The sequence below is a fragment of the Pezoporus flaviventris genome, unplaced genomic scaffold (assembly GCF_033815535.1).
Source record: "Pezoporus flaviventris isolate CSIRO_AGI_PZ_B2104156 unplaced genomic scaffold, CSIRO_AGI_Pfla_v1 ptg000010l, whole genome shotgun sequence".
Classification (NCBI taxonomy): Eukaryota; Metazoa; Chordata; class Aves; order Psittaciformes; family Psittacidae; genus Pezoporus; species Pezoporus flaviventris.
In genome coordinates this window covers 4,136,576-4,153,509 of record NW_026892558.1, presented here as the reverse complement: position 1 = coordinate 4,153,509, position 16,934 = coordinate 4,136,576, and positions in this window count along the sequence as shown.

Here is a 16,934-nt window from a genome sequence, read left to right as displayed (position 1 = left end):
ACCTATTGAAAATAGGCCAGAAGTTGAATTGTTCAGCTCAACATCTCATTAACTCTTGACTTGTCAGGTAACATCAGGCTCCCTAAAATCCCTAGTTAGCACCTTTGGGAACTCACCAAAATTACCAACAATAGGCTTTGGAATTGAGTTCCACTGAAAGAGGGTAGACACATTTATTCAAAACACCTCCAGGGAACCGATGTACCTTCCAAATCATATTAAATATTTAAGGACTCAGTTTAGATTGGAAAAAAAATAAATTGGTGGTTGTCTTCTCTGACTGAGGACATTAAAACACATAGAAGTAATGAAAATAACTTCTGAGAGAAATATTATTTTCCTTTCACTTACTCAGGATGTTCCTACTAAACATCTTCCTCAGTCAAATACATTTTGGTCCCTTTTACCACTGTATTACATTCATTCCTTTGCAGCCGTCTAACAACTAAATCCTATCACATCCACCCTGCTACATAATGCATGTTCTTATGTCATGGTACGTACACAGTTAGGTCTGGGATATCCACACTCTTTCCTCTTCCCATTTGAGTGGAGGTCTAGATCTGGTAGTCAGGGCATAAGAATATAACATGAAATGTAAGAATATGAGGTCAGTCCAAAGGCTTATCTAGACTATTATCAATCTGCTTATGAAAATATTTTATATCTGAAATATGAGGCAGTAGAATAGTACCTTCCTTTTGGTATAACCCCTATTTTCCACTATCTTATGAACTTTCCAAACAGCAGCTTGTTTCTCAATGACTATTTTCCTCCATTTCATGAACTCTTTCCTTCAGAGGGTGAACTTAGAGTAAGTCAAGAGAGTCACCATCATCAGATTGGGATTTTCCCATGCATACAAAATGAATCCACATTTACATTGCAAAATAACTGGTCACTATACATATCACAGGAAAAACCTGGCAAACAAAACCCATGGCAAGATTCTTTCCTCCTGACTGAAAATATCTGTGGCATCGGTATCTATCTGTACAAGTTTTCTCATTTCCCATTACAGGTAAATAAAATCTAACACTATTGTCAGCAGTGTTCAGGGGCAAATTCCTCTGACCACATTTAGGCATAATTTCTGATGAGATGAATTACACCCTCAATTTCATATTGCACTCAGATGGTGGCTAGATAATGGGAACCTAGACAGACATATATGCACCATAGACACCTCAAGGCAGGAGAGAGAAACTGCAACCCTAGTCTCTAAACACAGTATCAGCTCCTCAATAAACATGAGATTTTTGAAGACCAACCCTTGGTGGAAAAATGGAAAGTTGAAGGCTTCACTTCCTGAAGTTGTTACACAGGAAGGGGTGAACAGAGAGGATACTGAGGTTCATCTCATGTCACCATGACACACAGCATTTAACCAGCCCAGTAACAAGCAAATCACCTTCAATTCTCCCCTATTAAAAATAAGCTAAAGTGAAATGACTATTCACACAGTGATTTTAATGTGTGGCTAAATAGACAGACATACACTGAGGAGCCAAGAATTCCCTTTGATGAAGCCCTGATTTCCTGAAGTTGGCTATGGAAAAGTTTATTTTAACCAGCAGCCAACAGTACTAGTAGTTTAAAACATTTGGTTTAAAATATATAGTATTCCAGCAACAAGTATAAACTATCGAATGATGTATAAAACAAATGGAAGGAGCCAGATGTATATTTCCTCTGTTTACCCAATTTACTCACTGTTCCCTGAAATTTGTTAATAATAAAGCCCTATTCCTCTCCCTCTTCCCATATGCCCCATTACTAACAAATAATGAGACTTTAATACTTTAATTAATAACTTCTGGTAAGTCATTTATCATAACATTAAGTAGCACAAAGACCTAATTAAGCTGCTTAGTGAAATTCCACCATAACAGATGCCTACCTGTTCATACCAAAGGCACCCAGGTCCTTAAGATATAGCCAAACGTCTTAAGCATCTTCCCTTAAACAGCAGTCTTCTTCTGGTGGGATTTTTGTGCTTTGTTGTTTTTGTTTTCATTGGTAATGCTGCAGTCATAAATAAAGCTGAATGAGCTCAGAAGAAAGCAACTGCTGAGCAAATTTGCTTTTATGGAATAAAAATACAGCCCAAACTTCTACTTTAGAATGGTGTCTCAGCTTCAGCTTCAGTTTTCTTTCACCAGGAAGTGAAATTTGGCAGCATCCTATGATGTTCTATTTAAAATCAGTTCAATTTGTGGGAGGTTTGAAAGGCAGACTCATAGCTTCAGCTTTAATAAGGTGGTTCTTTATCTCCTTTTGGTTTAACCTGAAATTCTTCTTTTTCCACATTCAAAACCAACATACTCAGAAGGGAATCCTTTGCAATTTTTCCTATTACCATACCAAGGCAATCCTTCCTACTCCATGACTTAAACTAATCTTTTAAGTATTTGGATTTGAGGAGCAAATACTCCTCAGGGCTACTGCTGTCAGAACTACTGTATCATTTTTGCCTTTTCCCTGAAATAAATGTCACCTTGGTCACTCTAGAAAAGACTCCATGAAAAGCAATCACTATGTTCTTTAGAGTTCTTCATATTTATTAAGGACAAGACGGTAATTCCTTCTATGATTAACTGAATTGTGTCTACATATTCCAGTCACTGGAAGCAACTGTAATATTTTAGGAGTGGAACTGAAAAAACATAACAACTGAGAGTGTTACAGTGGGCTGTTTCTTATCTCATCCATGTTCTGGACTTTCTACAAGGTCTTCCTGTTTATTTCATTGGGAGTTAGTTCAGTCTTTAACAGGTTCAGTACTTGAACATAAACATTAAAAAGTATTCCTGAACAAGTTATACAGCTCAAATAGCATTTTCCTAACCAAAGCTATCAAGCTTTTTTAGTAAGATATCTATCTTGGTTGCAAAGTTCAATCTTGGCTATTTAAAAGACATTTGTCTGAGTCAGTTCTTGAGTCAAACTATAAAGTAAATCTTTCCTGGACCTCAGCAAGTTTCCAATTGTACAGCTTGGAATATATCTGATCAAATTCAGGTACTGAAAATTGAATTAACCACTTAATTTCATGTATCTGCATTTACCATTTACTTTCTTGTTGGTGGAGATCTAACCATTATAGGTTTAGGCAGTTCATCTTCCTGTGCAGACATCTTCTATAGGATGAGTTGAATCATGCCTTTTATTCTGCTGACTACAAACTGAGCTAAAGGTGGCTGGCTTTGTGGATGCCCTTATGTAATCAGATGGATGTCCCTGCTGCATTACAGGTGCCACCCCAGTATTACCCCTCCAGCCAGTGGAGAGAAAGAGGAGCTTTAAAATGCAGTCCATCAAATCTTAAAGACAACATTTAAAGTAGATCAGATGGATCAGGTTTTAGAATGACCTGTGTCTCTTCATTGACTGAAAAGGAGCTTGAAGAAAATAGTTTAATTACAACTTAATTGTCTAAAGCTGACTTTTTTGAGGGAGCAGTGCTAGGGTAGCCCAGCAATTTCTTGTGCTGAAGGCAACATGGAGCTGACTGTCAGAGCCAGCGCTGGTCTCCTGCTCCTTGCTAAGGCAATCTCAGTGTTGGCACCAAACAGACCTCCATGATACCAAGTGACGCTGGATTCTGGTTCAGGGATCATGTGCAAATTAAAGTAGTTTGAGAGGGAAAGGCCTACTGATTTTTTTGTTACCTGAGTAGAGATTTCGGCAATCTGATCTGATTAGATCTTCCTCTGAGCTGAAGATCTGAATTCCAGAGATTCCTCCTAAATTGTATTACCCTATAACTGTAGATTCCAGTCCACTGTTAATTGTGTGCACCTGAAAATTTTGCTTCTTCTAGAAAGGATTATAGTTGATTACATATATCTTTTTCATTGGCTGTATTAATTAGGTTAAGAAGCTCAAAAATACCCCTGTTTTCCTCCCTTGGTGCATGAAAGACAGTTTGCTAAAACACAGATTATTACTTTTTAAGTTGAAATTTATGTTTGTTTTCTTTCCTTTTCCATCTCTGTGACTAAATACATGTCTATACATCTGAAATGTATATTCAGCAATTTACAGGGCATTAATACTTTGTGACTGTTCATTTTAAGTTTGAGATAATTTTACTCATACTCATGATTGTGAAAAACATGCAGCAGTAAGTTACTTAGACCAGTTGACAGCCTATTTGAACATTAAAAATACCCACTGCTTTTGCAGTAACTCCTTCAATATGCAGAGAACTTCTTGTTTTGTTTAGACCATCCCCTAATATTTCAGTGATAATAACTAGACCGGTGACACAGTCAGTACAGTAACACATATCATTCTTGCTCTCATACAATTGTTTCAGTATTATTAGTGAAAGGAAAAAGCAATCTGCACATATAGAAATCTCAGTTACGCACACAGTGTGGCGGAGACTCACAGTTGTTACCGGCTACACATCATTTCACTTGCTCTTTACACAAAGTAGGCTTGGGGTCATACATCCATAGTATTTGCAATATGCATCCATAACTTTTCTGCTCTACAAGACTGAGGAATATGTTCAAACAAAAGGTAGGAATCATTTTTTTTCTTTGATGTCATGGACAAGAGTGCTTTAATAGCTTTAGGCTGAAAGAGGGGAGATTTAGAGTAAACATTAGGAAGAAGCTCTTCCCTGTGAAGGTGGTGAGGTGCTGGCACAGGTTGCCCAGAGAAGCTGTGGCTGCCCCATCCCTGGCAGTGTTCAAGGCCAGGTTGAATGGTGTTTGGATCAACCTGGTGTAGTGGAAGGTGCTTCTGCCCATGGCGAGGGGTTGGAACTGGATGAGCATTAAGGTCTCTTCGTTCCCAAACCATTCTGTGATTATATGATTCTATGAAGAGCAAAGAAGAGTCCCTTCACAAGCTCTCAGCTTCCTTGCTTTAGGACAAAAGTATGGGGATGACCTCCTGCTAGGTACATGCAATAGATCTTTTCAGCTATAACCTTTTGTGGCAGCACAATAAGGAATAGGTTGTTGCCTCGATCCTGGTGGTTGGATATATGAGAGTGTGATCCAAAGAATCCAAGATTTGCACCTCTAAAATCCAACACTGCAGAAAATTTGCATCAACTTTTCTTTCCTCCCTCTTTCTTTAAAACATAAGGAGAAAGGGAAAATTAAATTACTATTTCTCAACCTTTGAAAAAGTTGGATGATATTTTCAAGTTTTGTTACACAGGAGGTTGAAAAAGCAGATATTTTAAGGTCTGTTTCTGGTCTTAAAATCTGGTATTTTCTGGTTCTGTCAGAACTGTAAATGAAAACTTGGATTCATTCTCACATTTTCTTGACTATTCAATTAATGTCGAATCTCTTTTTTTTTTTTTCTACACCTCATATTAGATTTCTTACATTTGGCTATTATTCTTTGTTACCACTACAATATTATTTAATAATAAGAAGAACTGTTGGAATTACTATCCAATCAAGAGATGTTACAAAAGCAATCAAGCCCGAGACCTTATTTCTTACATACCTAATTATATTTTATGACATCAAAAATCAGAAGTCTGCAAGGTCTCTTGTCACAACCCTTAAAAAAATAACTTGCTGCTAAGCTCAGAAAAGACGGGGAGGAAGGAGGGCCAGGGGAGCAGGAGGAACACTGACCTTGGGGGGGTGGAATCACTTTAATTGAAAACAGGCTTGAAAATTGTCCCAGGACAGTCCCCCTTCCCCCTTCTTTTTTCTCCTTGATGTGTGTGATCAAATATATTGAGTACAAAAGAGAAAAGTAAAAAAGAAAAAGACCTTTTCCCTTCCCATGGGGTGAGTTCCTGACTTTGTTGCACACTTGACAGCCAGCCACCTATGCTCAATAGGGCTTGTCATCACTGAACCTCTGAATTAGCTGAGACCACATTTCTCTCTTTTGGCTGGAGCCAGATTGATTCCTCCACACTTTAAAAGGCTGTGTTTCACTTTCTGGCACCACTGGCCGGGTTGCAAATCATAAGCACAGTAATTAAAGAGCAAGTTTCTGGATATTAAGCATGCTGGGGAGGAAGAGTCAGATACAGTCAGATACAGTAGGAAAGCATGAGGGGCAAAGAGAACAAGGCAGAGACCAAATGGGCTTTGAGAAGAATGTGACCATGGGACTGCTACCTCCTGTTGAATAAATGCTAATAATGTCACTGTCTTATTACAGCATGTCTGCTGCACTACTGTGGAGCACGTCTTTGTTTTACTCCTTTTGGGGTTAAGTAAATGCAATAGGTTTTGGAGGGAGTGACCCACATCTGCATTAGCAGGGCTGCTTACAGAAATAGCATCTATATAGATTCTGCCCATTACCTAAATGCACAGGGGAAAAGCCTCCTTTGTGTGTTCTGGTCTTTGCAGCAAGAGGCGAGCCAGCCTCCGTGTTCTCGGTGTGTCCAGCAGTAGGAAATCATATTCCATCTCGCAGTGTTGTTTTATTTTGATTATGATTATTATGGGTTCAGAACACACTGGCAGCAGCTGGCCTTTCTCCTCTAATTACCATGCATGCATGCTGCTCCCTGTGCTTGCAGAATAAAGAGCACTTTGTTCAAGAGCTCCTTCAGCCTTCCCCTGCTGCTTGCTGCAAGCCCAGGGAAGTGTCTCTATTTCTTATTCTCATTTACCTTGAAGGTCTACACCTTAGATTTGTCCAGGCTCCAGAAAGACTGAACGCACTCCCCAGCAACGCAGCTCCCTGTGGAGGCCAGTGGTAGTTAGTTAACCCGTTTGTATCCCACCTTCCCTTTTTCTCATTTAGAGAAAATTAGTATGGACCAGACTGAAAGCCAAAAGTCCAGCAGGAAGGGGAAAAAAAAACAAAAACTTATCTCAGGAAAAGATAACTAATAATTACAAAAAGCTTTTAGCTCATTGGAGAGACTAATTTTATTTTTTTTCCCTCCCATGAATAAAGAACTCTATTTTAAGGAGAAGGAGTGCTGAAAGGTTACTGAGTGACTCCAAGAGTAATCAGTGTCTGCTTACACTATTGACTTGCATCAGGCTTACAGAGCTCCTTAGCTCAACTGCAGACCGGAGATAGCTATGTAAACTCCCCTCCCAGGTGTTCCTCAATGCTATCAAAGGCTAAAATCCAGCCCTGCCCCCCCATCATGCCAAACACCGAAGCTCCTTTTGGGAGGACTTTTAACCTCTTCTTTCAAGGTAGCATCGTGTCTGCAGTGGAAGACAAAAAACAGTCATGCAAACCCAGTTGTACATTGGCAGAACAGCCTCAGAAGTTCCTGAAAGATTGTTATTACCCATATTTCACAGCACTTTGTATCACTGTGACCTAGAAGCTCAGATATTCACCTTTGACCCAAGCATGATAAGAGGCATAGACAGCATTCCTCTGATTGTTAAGGTGGAAGAGTTACGATGGTGCACTGAGAGCAAAAGAAGGGGTAGCCCCACCATGATTTAGGATTTGTAAGCTCCTTATGATGAGAAGAATTTACAATGAAAGATGTTTTATCATTGGGAGCTAAATCTTCCTGACAATGCCAGCTTTGTGCAGCAGTGGAATGGGCTTCCTCAAGAATAAACCTAGCAGGATGTGTCCCCTTGGGATCCTAGTACTGGGGAGGAAAATCAATGATTATCACAAGAGCTCTTAATTTACATGCCAGGCAAGGGGCAGCAGCTGAAAGAAGAAAGATGATCTAAATGCTGAGTTGCCTTTGTTTAACTAAAAAATATGATGTGACCCTGATTTAGTTGTGTTAGAATAATAGTTTTGGTAGGGATTCTTGACCTGTGCTAGTGAGGTAGGCTGATTTACTGAAGCCTGATTTGAAGGAATGGAAGGGATGCCCCTAAAAATAGTAAACCCAGGGTAATAAAAATAGTGTATTGCACACAGACAAATCAGTGTAGGGTCGTTGGGATCCAGCACTTTTGTACAAGAAGATGTCTTGTACCTGTTCTTACCAACATCCAGAATACAGTCCTTAACCCTGCAAAAGACACAAACCCTTCAAAGTCCTTGAGGAATCTGTATTTAACTTCTTAGTATCCTCCATTTTGACCCTAGAAAGGAGGAGGTAATTCAATTATCTGTGCCTTAACTTCCCACTCTACTATTAATAACAATCACAAATTAATGTGATATTTTGTGCCTGAGATTTGAATTGTGGGTCTTGGGGCCAAGGGAGAGCAGTAGGTGTTATACAGCCTGACTTGAGCAAGATCATGACACTGTCTCCCAGAATATACTTACAGCCAAATTTCTAAGATATAAACTGAATAAACAGTCTATGACAGTTGTGGAAAATTAAGTGGATTGCCAGGCTGACTGGATAGTGGTCAGTGGTACAAAGTCCAACACTGGCCAGCTGCCAGTGATATGTTTCAGGGATTGCTACTGAGGACAATACTGTTCAAGCTCTTTATTAACAACCTAGGCAAGGGGATAGACAAGCTTGATGATACCAAGTTAGATTCTGATATGCTGGAGGGCAAAGCTTTTATTCAGAGGCATTTTAACAGCTTGGAGAAACAGGCTTGCAGAAACTTCACAAAGTTGAGCTTATCTGGGATAAGCTAACCCCATGCAACAGGACAGATTGGGAAGATGACTCTCAGCAGTCTCTTCCAACCTGAATTATACTGTGACCTAATCTACAGGTAGCCTTTCGACCAGTAAAAAGAACCTGGCCAGGAGTGGACAACCTCTTTTTCCATCCAGATAGCTAGTTCTAATTTTACTAATTCAGCTGCCTGAATCCTTTTGCCCTTTCAGAACGTTCAATATAAGAATAATTACCCCCCAGGTACCACACAGCTACAAGTAATAACCATTAATGTGGATAAAGGGCATTGAGTTTCAGGCAGGGTTTAATCTGTGAGTGCAATGTATAGTGTGTTATAAACCTCTGCATTTTATCATGAAACAGATTGTATCTGTACGGTAATTATTGTAACTGATGGGTGGTAATACATATTGTGCTGGAATTTAACCATATCGTGCGTATAATTACATCTGTGACAATTTCCTGTCATGAGCATAAGCTTTATTGCCTTCAAAACACAGCTTCAAACACTGGGTGACAGGAACAGTTACAGCTGGTAGGCTGACACCTGAATTTTCTGTGGTTTATGCAGCAAGCCTGTCTTGGGAAAATACATATTACATGTTTCCGAGTTCAGTGTCTTCCCCAGTTAAGCATGAAGCCTCATTCCCAAACCTCAAAGTCAAGCTTTCTTGCTCAGGTTCACCGTAAGTCACACATCTTCAGCTACATTCTCTCATCTTACCTGTAACTGTCTTGCACATAGTATCATATTACAGAATCATGGAATTGTTTGGGTTGGAAGGAACACAAAAGATCATTTAGTTCCAACTTTCCTCCCATGGACTGGGACACATTCCATTAGAGCTGGTTGCCCCAAGACCTGTCCAACCTGGCCTTGAACACTGCCGGGGATGGGGCAGCCACAGCTTCTCTGGGCACCCTGTGTCAGTGCCTCAGCACCCTCACAGGGAAGAACTTCTTAATATCTAACCTAATCTCCCCTCTTTCAGTTTAAAGCCATTCCCCCTTGTTCCATCAATACATGTCCTGTTAAAAGCCCCTCTCCAGATTTTTTGTAGGCCCCTTTAGGTATTGGAAGCTTCGCTAAGGTCTCCTCATATCACCACCCTAATTGGATGAGTCTGATTCACCCAACTGTACTGCATCCCAACTAACCAGATGGATGGTTCCACCCAACTTACCGTATGCTTGACTGTAATACAGAACAAATACTCCACTTCATATACCTTGTAAAAAATCCCCAACCCAACAGTTCCTGTCTCATTTGCAGTCCCTGAAGGCATGGTGTGTGGTATCACTATGCTCTGGAGACAGATGATGTTCATTAATGACAGGCAGTTTTCCATATGGCTTGGGGTACACCTTTTTCTTTTCAGCTTCCAGAGGCCAAGCCAGGTTTAAACTTATATATGACCTAGCCCTCCATCTAGGTCATATATGGGATAATAAACGAGGTCTTGCAAAGATCTGGGTCTCATGGTGCCAAGTCAGGCTGCAGCAGAACCAGGAGCACAAGAGCTTTCTGTCCTCTGTCCTGGTCACTTCTCCAGTTCCAGGCTCCTGCAGAGCCGTCATGAGCAGAAGAGGCACAATGAAAGAGCGAGCATTTAGAGATACAAATAATCTACATGCAGAAATAATGCTGTAAAAATATTTTTCTTTTCTCTCTCCTGAATGATGGTATAATTTTAAAAATTGAAATGAACAAGACTTCAAAAATATTTTAGTTGGAACCACAAAATAATTCATTTTTGATGATGTAAGAGACAGTATCTGGCTTTTACATAGAGAAGGTAAGAATGTACGAATGAAATATATGCATGTACAGGACATAAGATACCATATTGGCATTGTTAAAAAAAAATAGTATTTTGTTTTGAGTAGTCAAAAATCTATTTAAGAAAAAAAGTCAGTGGAATATATTTTTATATTCTTGAAATGAAAATTTTACCTGACAACTGGATATTCCAACCCCTGGAATATTTATTCACTTTTGGTGAAACTGTATTTTCCAGGAGACACTATTTGGTTAATAAATTGTCTGAGAGCAGAAAAAAGCAGGTGGCAGGAAAATGGTCGTGAAATGGGTGAAATCATGAAAGATGAACATCTGTATTTTTGTTGGAACCGAGGCTTTTTCTACCCAGCTTAGTCCTGTTCACTTAGGTACACTCCTATAGGTATATAGGGGTTTCTTTTTTAATATTGTGGGTTTTTTTAGCAGTCTAGAGTTTCAAATGCACAGTCCTTTCCTGGACCTGACTCAAAAGATCAGGTTCAATTCTTGTACATGTTCAAACCTGGCTGTGTGTTTGTGCAGCTGGGGATTGCTCACTTCCCGGGCTGTGCACCATGATCCCCTCCTCACTGATGTCAACAGCTCCCTCCACTGCCTTCACCAGGAGGTAAAGGTGTCCCTCGCTTCATTCAAGGGCAGAGCTCCTTATGTTCAGACATGCAGACAAACATCTCACAGGCTTGTAAAAATGTGTGTTTAACTATTCAAGGCAGACCAGCCATTTCTCAGTACGAATGCACAATTTGACTTATTGGTTATTTAATTACCAGAAAATTGTGGTTTCTTTATTAAAACATTAACTTTGACAAGGATGTTATTATATAAATAATCATGTAATTAAAGTATTTGCATTGTTTAAACCCACAGAAAAAAAAAAAGACCGAGCTAGCAACTGATAATTATTTGCTATAATTTGCCCATTAGGTTGCTGGGAAATCTTTAAAGTTAACATAATGTCATTATAAAGATGGGTCTGAGCCATAAACCTTAGCTATCAGAGCAGATCTGAATCCCATCATCTGTAAAGCCTGATGGTTTTCAGATTCTGCTTTTATAATTCAAGTAACAATAGATCCAAGTCCAGCACTGTATATTCATCTGAACTTCTGAGGTCACAACAGAGAGGAGAATTTGCATTCTAATAAACAATTTTAATACGTAGCAGAGCCTAGATAATGTTTTTAGGTATGAAATAGTCCTTGAGTGACAGTATACATTAAAAATGACAGTAAATTTAGGAGATTACTTGATACAGAATCCTAAACGTAAAATGTCTATTAAGCCACAGAATTAGTGCAAGGCAACAAGTTAAGGTCCTCCCTCAGGCGTCTTCATGTATCCCAGTTTTGAGGCTTGTTCTAACCTCCATTGAAAACAGTCATACTCTAGTACCAGATTCACCACTGCAATGGAGAAAGGCTTTACAAAAAGAATAAAAATAAAAGAGAAGAAAAAAGAAAAATAAAAATTCCCACTGATTTCCTCCCCAGATTGCCAGGAAGAGGAATAACCTCATCAGCTGCAGACACTCATCAGAAACATTTGACTCTTCTGCAGATATTGAACAGCCATCTGGTGTCAATGGCATTACTGTGTCAGTGGTTTGGAATAAAGTACATATCTGTACCAGTCCAGAAGTCGTGTTTACCCTTTCAACCTGAGAATATTTTGTACACAAAATGCTCATGTGGAAAAGCCAGCTTTAAGCTCCCCTCAAAACATAGCTTTAACCACACTTTACCTCAGCACCCATCTTTAGGACTTAAGTAAGAAAATAGATAGTTTAATATATATATGTGTATGTGTGTATGCATATTTATATAAGAATGTATATTTCTATAAGTGCACATGTATAGCTCATAAAACATCAAAAAAGCAAAAGTCTGGAAAACATGGGGAAACCACTAATCTTTGTCAGAAGTAGTGGAAGGAGGTTTTGCTAATATTAGGATTTGGGGGGGGTTCTTTTCATCACTATTTTTATTTTTCTTCAAAAACAGTATAACAATCAAACAAAACCACAGTTAACCAGCCTTCAGCACAATATGTCATGAACTTAAAAATTAAATTAAGCTAAAATAACCCAAAATGACCTATGATGGCTCCCTGGTCACCTGCAATAAATTACTTGCACACACAAGAGCCTGCATGATCACGTTATAACAAATAAAGCTGGCTGGAGCCTGGAGAAATTGTCCTGTGTTTCTCAGCCTGTGGTATATGGACTGCTGAGTATTTGGACAGTGTCAGGATAGGGTCTGTGAAATGACTGCTAAAATTCTTGTAAGATCACACAGTCTTATGAAAATAAGAAAAAAGAAAAAATAAAGAGCAAGAAAAAAAACAAGAAAAAGAAATAACTGAGTCCTCAGTATCAAACCCTCTTCGTAAAATTTTTCTGTCATAAATAGAGCCTGGTGGAGTAATAATGCTGCACAAGATGATCCTTAGATATGTTATTTATTTATTTATTTATTTCAGGTTTTTTTTTTTTCAGACAGATTATTTGACATGGATTTTTAAAGTTTGGAAAATACTGATCTATCCTGCCCTCAAACCAGCTTCGTAATTATGTGACTCAGAACCACTTTTTCTCTCTGCCAGCCATGACCACTGAATGCTTCTGATCTTTTCTTGTTAGTACTTGTCAGGGGATCCTCAGAAGAAAGTTTCATCTTTCTTTTATGATCCTTACCCCAGAATTATACCACCCTGAGATAAGAGCTACCAACTGGGTTGTTTTTTTTTCTGTCAGTCTTCGTGGTTTTACCCTTTAGAAAATAGAGCAAACATGAAAACTATTACCTTTCACTAGGAAGCTTCAGAATATCTGTAACATCATTATTATCATGTATGAAATGGAAACTATCAAATACAGCAACTGACTTGTGATACAGAGTAAGGGCTTCCTGTTCTTCTCCCAGATTTAGTAGCAATGTGGAAGGGAAAGAATGTAGATGCAAGAATGAAACCTACACAAAATAAGGTTTGTGATTGCTATTCTAGCTTAGTCTGTGATGGGAAACACGCTCTCTGCATTTTTTGCTATCTTCCAAAATGCCTTTGGAAGCAGGGATGTGAATCTGAAATAATGAGAGGTTTTCTTGAGAAATCATGTTTTAAATAAATTATTAGATGCCAGTGAGGAAACATCACTTCACAGCTAGTAAATCAATGGTCTTTTGATTCAGGCTTCGTTGAGGAAGGTCATGTTATGCTAAGGAACAGTAACTATGAGGATCTAATAAAAGCCACTGGTGTCTCGTTGGTTGACTTGGCAGCTGTGGAAACACAGTGACCTTGCAGTAGAAGGTGAGAGCATGAGGCTGCACCCCCACAAAGACTTAGCCAAAGGTAGGTTTATTCACATGAATGTTTCATTGTTGACTTAGCAGCATTACTCACAGGAGCAACATTATTCATGTGCTTAATGACTGAAAAAATCACATTTTCATAGCCTAGCTCACACCTTTAACCAACAGCTTGCTCCTTAGAGTCCAATACTTCCAGCCTTTCTTTTTGCTCGATTTTCCAAAATGTAGAGACATTCCAGTATTAACTGGAAAAACTCCAGGTATGAGAGCCAAATTTAAAAGGACATATCATTACCAACCAGCAGGACTACAAGTGTGTTAGTAAGTAAATATATAACTAACCTTAACCTGAAGTCTGAAATTATCCCAAATGAAGTCCATGGGGCTCCCTGAGGGTCTGCCAGGCTGGAAGCTGTGACTAGATGGACTATGTTTATGGATGTGGCTGTACATCCTCTGCACCAGGAGTGCTCAGGTATTTGTTACAATTAATGGCTTGCTCTTTGATGGCATCTGTCTGTTTCCAAGGTGAGAATCACTTGGAAAGCCAACATAATGTGGTACCCAGTGTTTCCTACCATCCCCATTGCAAGAAAAGTCCACTGTGATGGTATCCGCCTCAATCACACTAAGAAGCTCAATCAAAAAAGGTGGTGAAATTATTGGGAAAATTCATGTTGATTTTCCTTGACTTTGGAGCAGGCTGTTAAAATGCGTTAGAGCTCAGAACAAGACTGTCAAATGATATACTTCCAGCGGGTGCCATTAAAGCAGAGCAAATACTGCTTGTTACCAAGAGCTGACACAAATCTTCCCATTGAATTTAATGGGCTTCAGATCAAAAACCTTTCTTCACTGTTTTCCATTTCAGCTACAGCAAGGTACTACAAATACAGTCTTATCTTGAGAGTACCTATTTTTTAGCACCAATACAGGTAAGTCAGTGAAAAGTTGCTCACTTCCTTCCTTTCAATAGGAAAAGTGCAGGGAACATTGCTTTATCCCAGTATTAAGCAATGTAATTCTCTTGGCTTCTATAAACAGATGCAAGTTTACATTAGATAAGCTTTATTATTTAATCTACCTAGCTGGAACAGCTCCTGTACCCCCCCCCCCCAAAAAAAAAAAAAAAAAACAAAACCAAAACAACAAAAATCACACCACCTCATAAAGAATACATTCAAAAAATTCCCTGCACTGATGGGTATATTTCTATGAGCCTTCCTCCATTTTCCATACAGATATGTACATTGTGTAAGTTATTATTTTTCCCATGATGTCTTGCGTGTAGAAAATGCAAATCTCAGGTATTAATAATAATCATAAAAACACCAAACCCTACAATAATAATAATTATGGAACCAATTTGACATGATGGCAGCAATAATTGCTGTTGATACCTGGTGAGTGTAAAAGTCTTGCTTGTTTTATGAGCCTGCACACAGTGTTAGTCCTAAAAATAAGAAATGTTCTTTCCAGCTCAGATTTCATAAAGAAAAAGAATTACATATTTAATTAAGATTTATGGCATTCAATAGGACTCAGCAAGGATAGAAAAACTGCTTCAGAGTGTAAAAAAATAACAGTTAAAAATGGGGAAATATGATTAAGTGTCTTTAATTCCTACTGCCTCCTTTACGGGGTTTCCGATGGCCTTAGGCAGAAATAGGCACTTATTGTCTTTAAAATGGCATTATTCTTGGCATAAAATGTTTATAGATCAAGATGAAACTCGTTTTTAGAAATAATAACACTGGCATGACTTGAAAGGACCTTGCCTTTGGATGAGAAAAAAAATAAACATATATTTAGTTTAATGGAAAAATATACTTACAGGGAAACACTTCAGAAAAAAGAGAGTTTCATGATGAAATATATGAGTTAGACATATAATACTTATAAGACCAGGATGATTTGCATCTTGATAATGTGAAGATAAATTTAAATCTCAGTTCAGCCTTAAAATGGAGATAATGATGACCCTTAAATGGAGAAAGAGACTTTGCAAGGAGGTCCGTTAACTATTTCTAGGCAATTGCATTGCTTGGGTGGTGAAAAGCTAGGAAAGGTAAAATCCTTTTAGAGCTTAGACTGCTAAGCACCTTTTTCACAGTTTTAACTGCAGGAAGCAGTAGATGCTCCTAATTACTGATAGTCAAATCCTGGGCTGATTCTTTGCAGCCACAGTCTTGATAGCACTGCAAGCCAAGCCTGTACTGAAAACTATAGGATTAAATACATGACTCCTTCATTAAAGCTTTCCCATAGCCCAGGTCCATCAGCCAATTTGAGGCAGAGATTTGCGTGGTCTCACATGGTTCTGTTGCCCCAAGGGAAAAATTACATGAATCCACATCCCGTCACCTTTGTCAAAGTTTGGCACTGGTCAGGGGTTTTATAAATTGGGCTTACAGCCCAGGTCTGTCTCCTGTGAGGGAAAGAGTAACAAGAACTAGTATTTTTGCTGGGCCCTTGATCCTGCAGCTTTAATATCACAAGGAACGGCGTTCGCTTGAATACAATTGCTCACACAGCTGCATGCTGAGAGATGCAAACCTGGATTAAAATACAACGAACCTCAGCCAGGAAACATGGTTCAACATGATTGAACTAGGAGGACTGATGAAGCGCTAACCAGTTCCTTTTGATCTTGCTAAATCTTTAAACTGCAAGTGGTATTAAGGTACCCTCTAAAGCTCTACATCGTTTCAGAAGCATTTGTTAGACCCCTTCAGCTCAGGAACTGTTAACCATTCTCCAGCGATGTAAGATGGCAACTTTGACTAGGTTTTGGGATTGGATTATGGCAGTAATACAGATGGAGCCTGAGGAAATGCAGAAAAATAAAATAGCAGCAAGAGGCATATTTTCTCCCATCTGGCAAAAGTGTGTTCCATTAAAAAGTATTTCATGCAAATTGTTAACATCTAACTTCATCCAAAGGACATCATAAGATCCTAACGAACTACATTCTTTTAGCACCTCTTTTCCTAACCAATAAGGATGAAATACACTGGATGTTCAATTACTTGCCCCAGGAAACAGGCCGGAATACTATTTTATAGCCTAAAAATGAGATCCAAAATAAGTCCAATTCCTTGGGTAGATATCATCCCAAAGCCTTCAAAGCATCAACTGAGACCTCAGGAAGGTTTCTACATCTCAAACCATCAAGATCCCAACGCCCAACATTCAAAACTAGCATGGCAAGATTCTCTAAGAAGATCTTCTCAAATGTATTTCATCAAGTGGACAGTCTGTACTGAACCTCAAACAAAAGTTCAGGGGTAGGCAG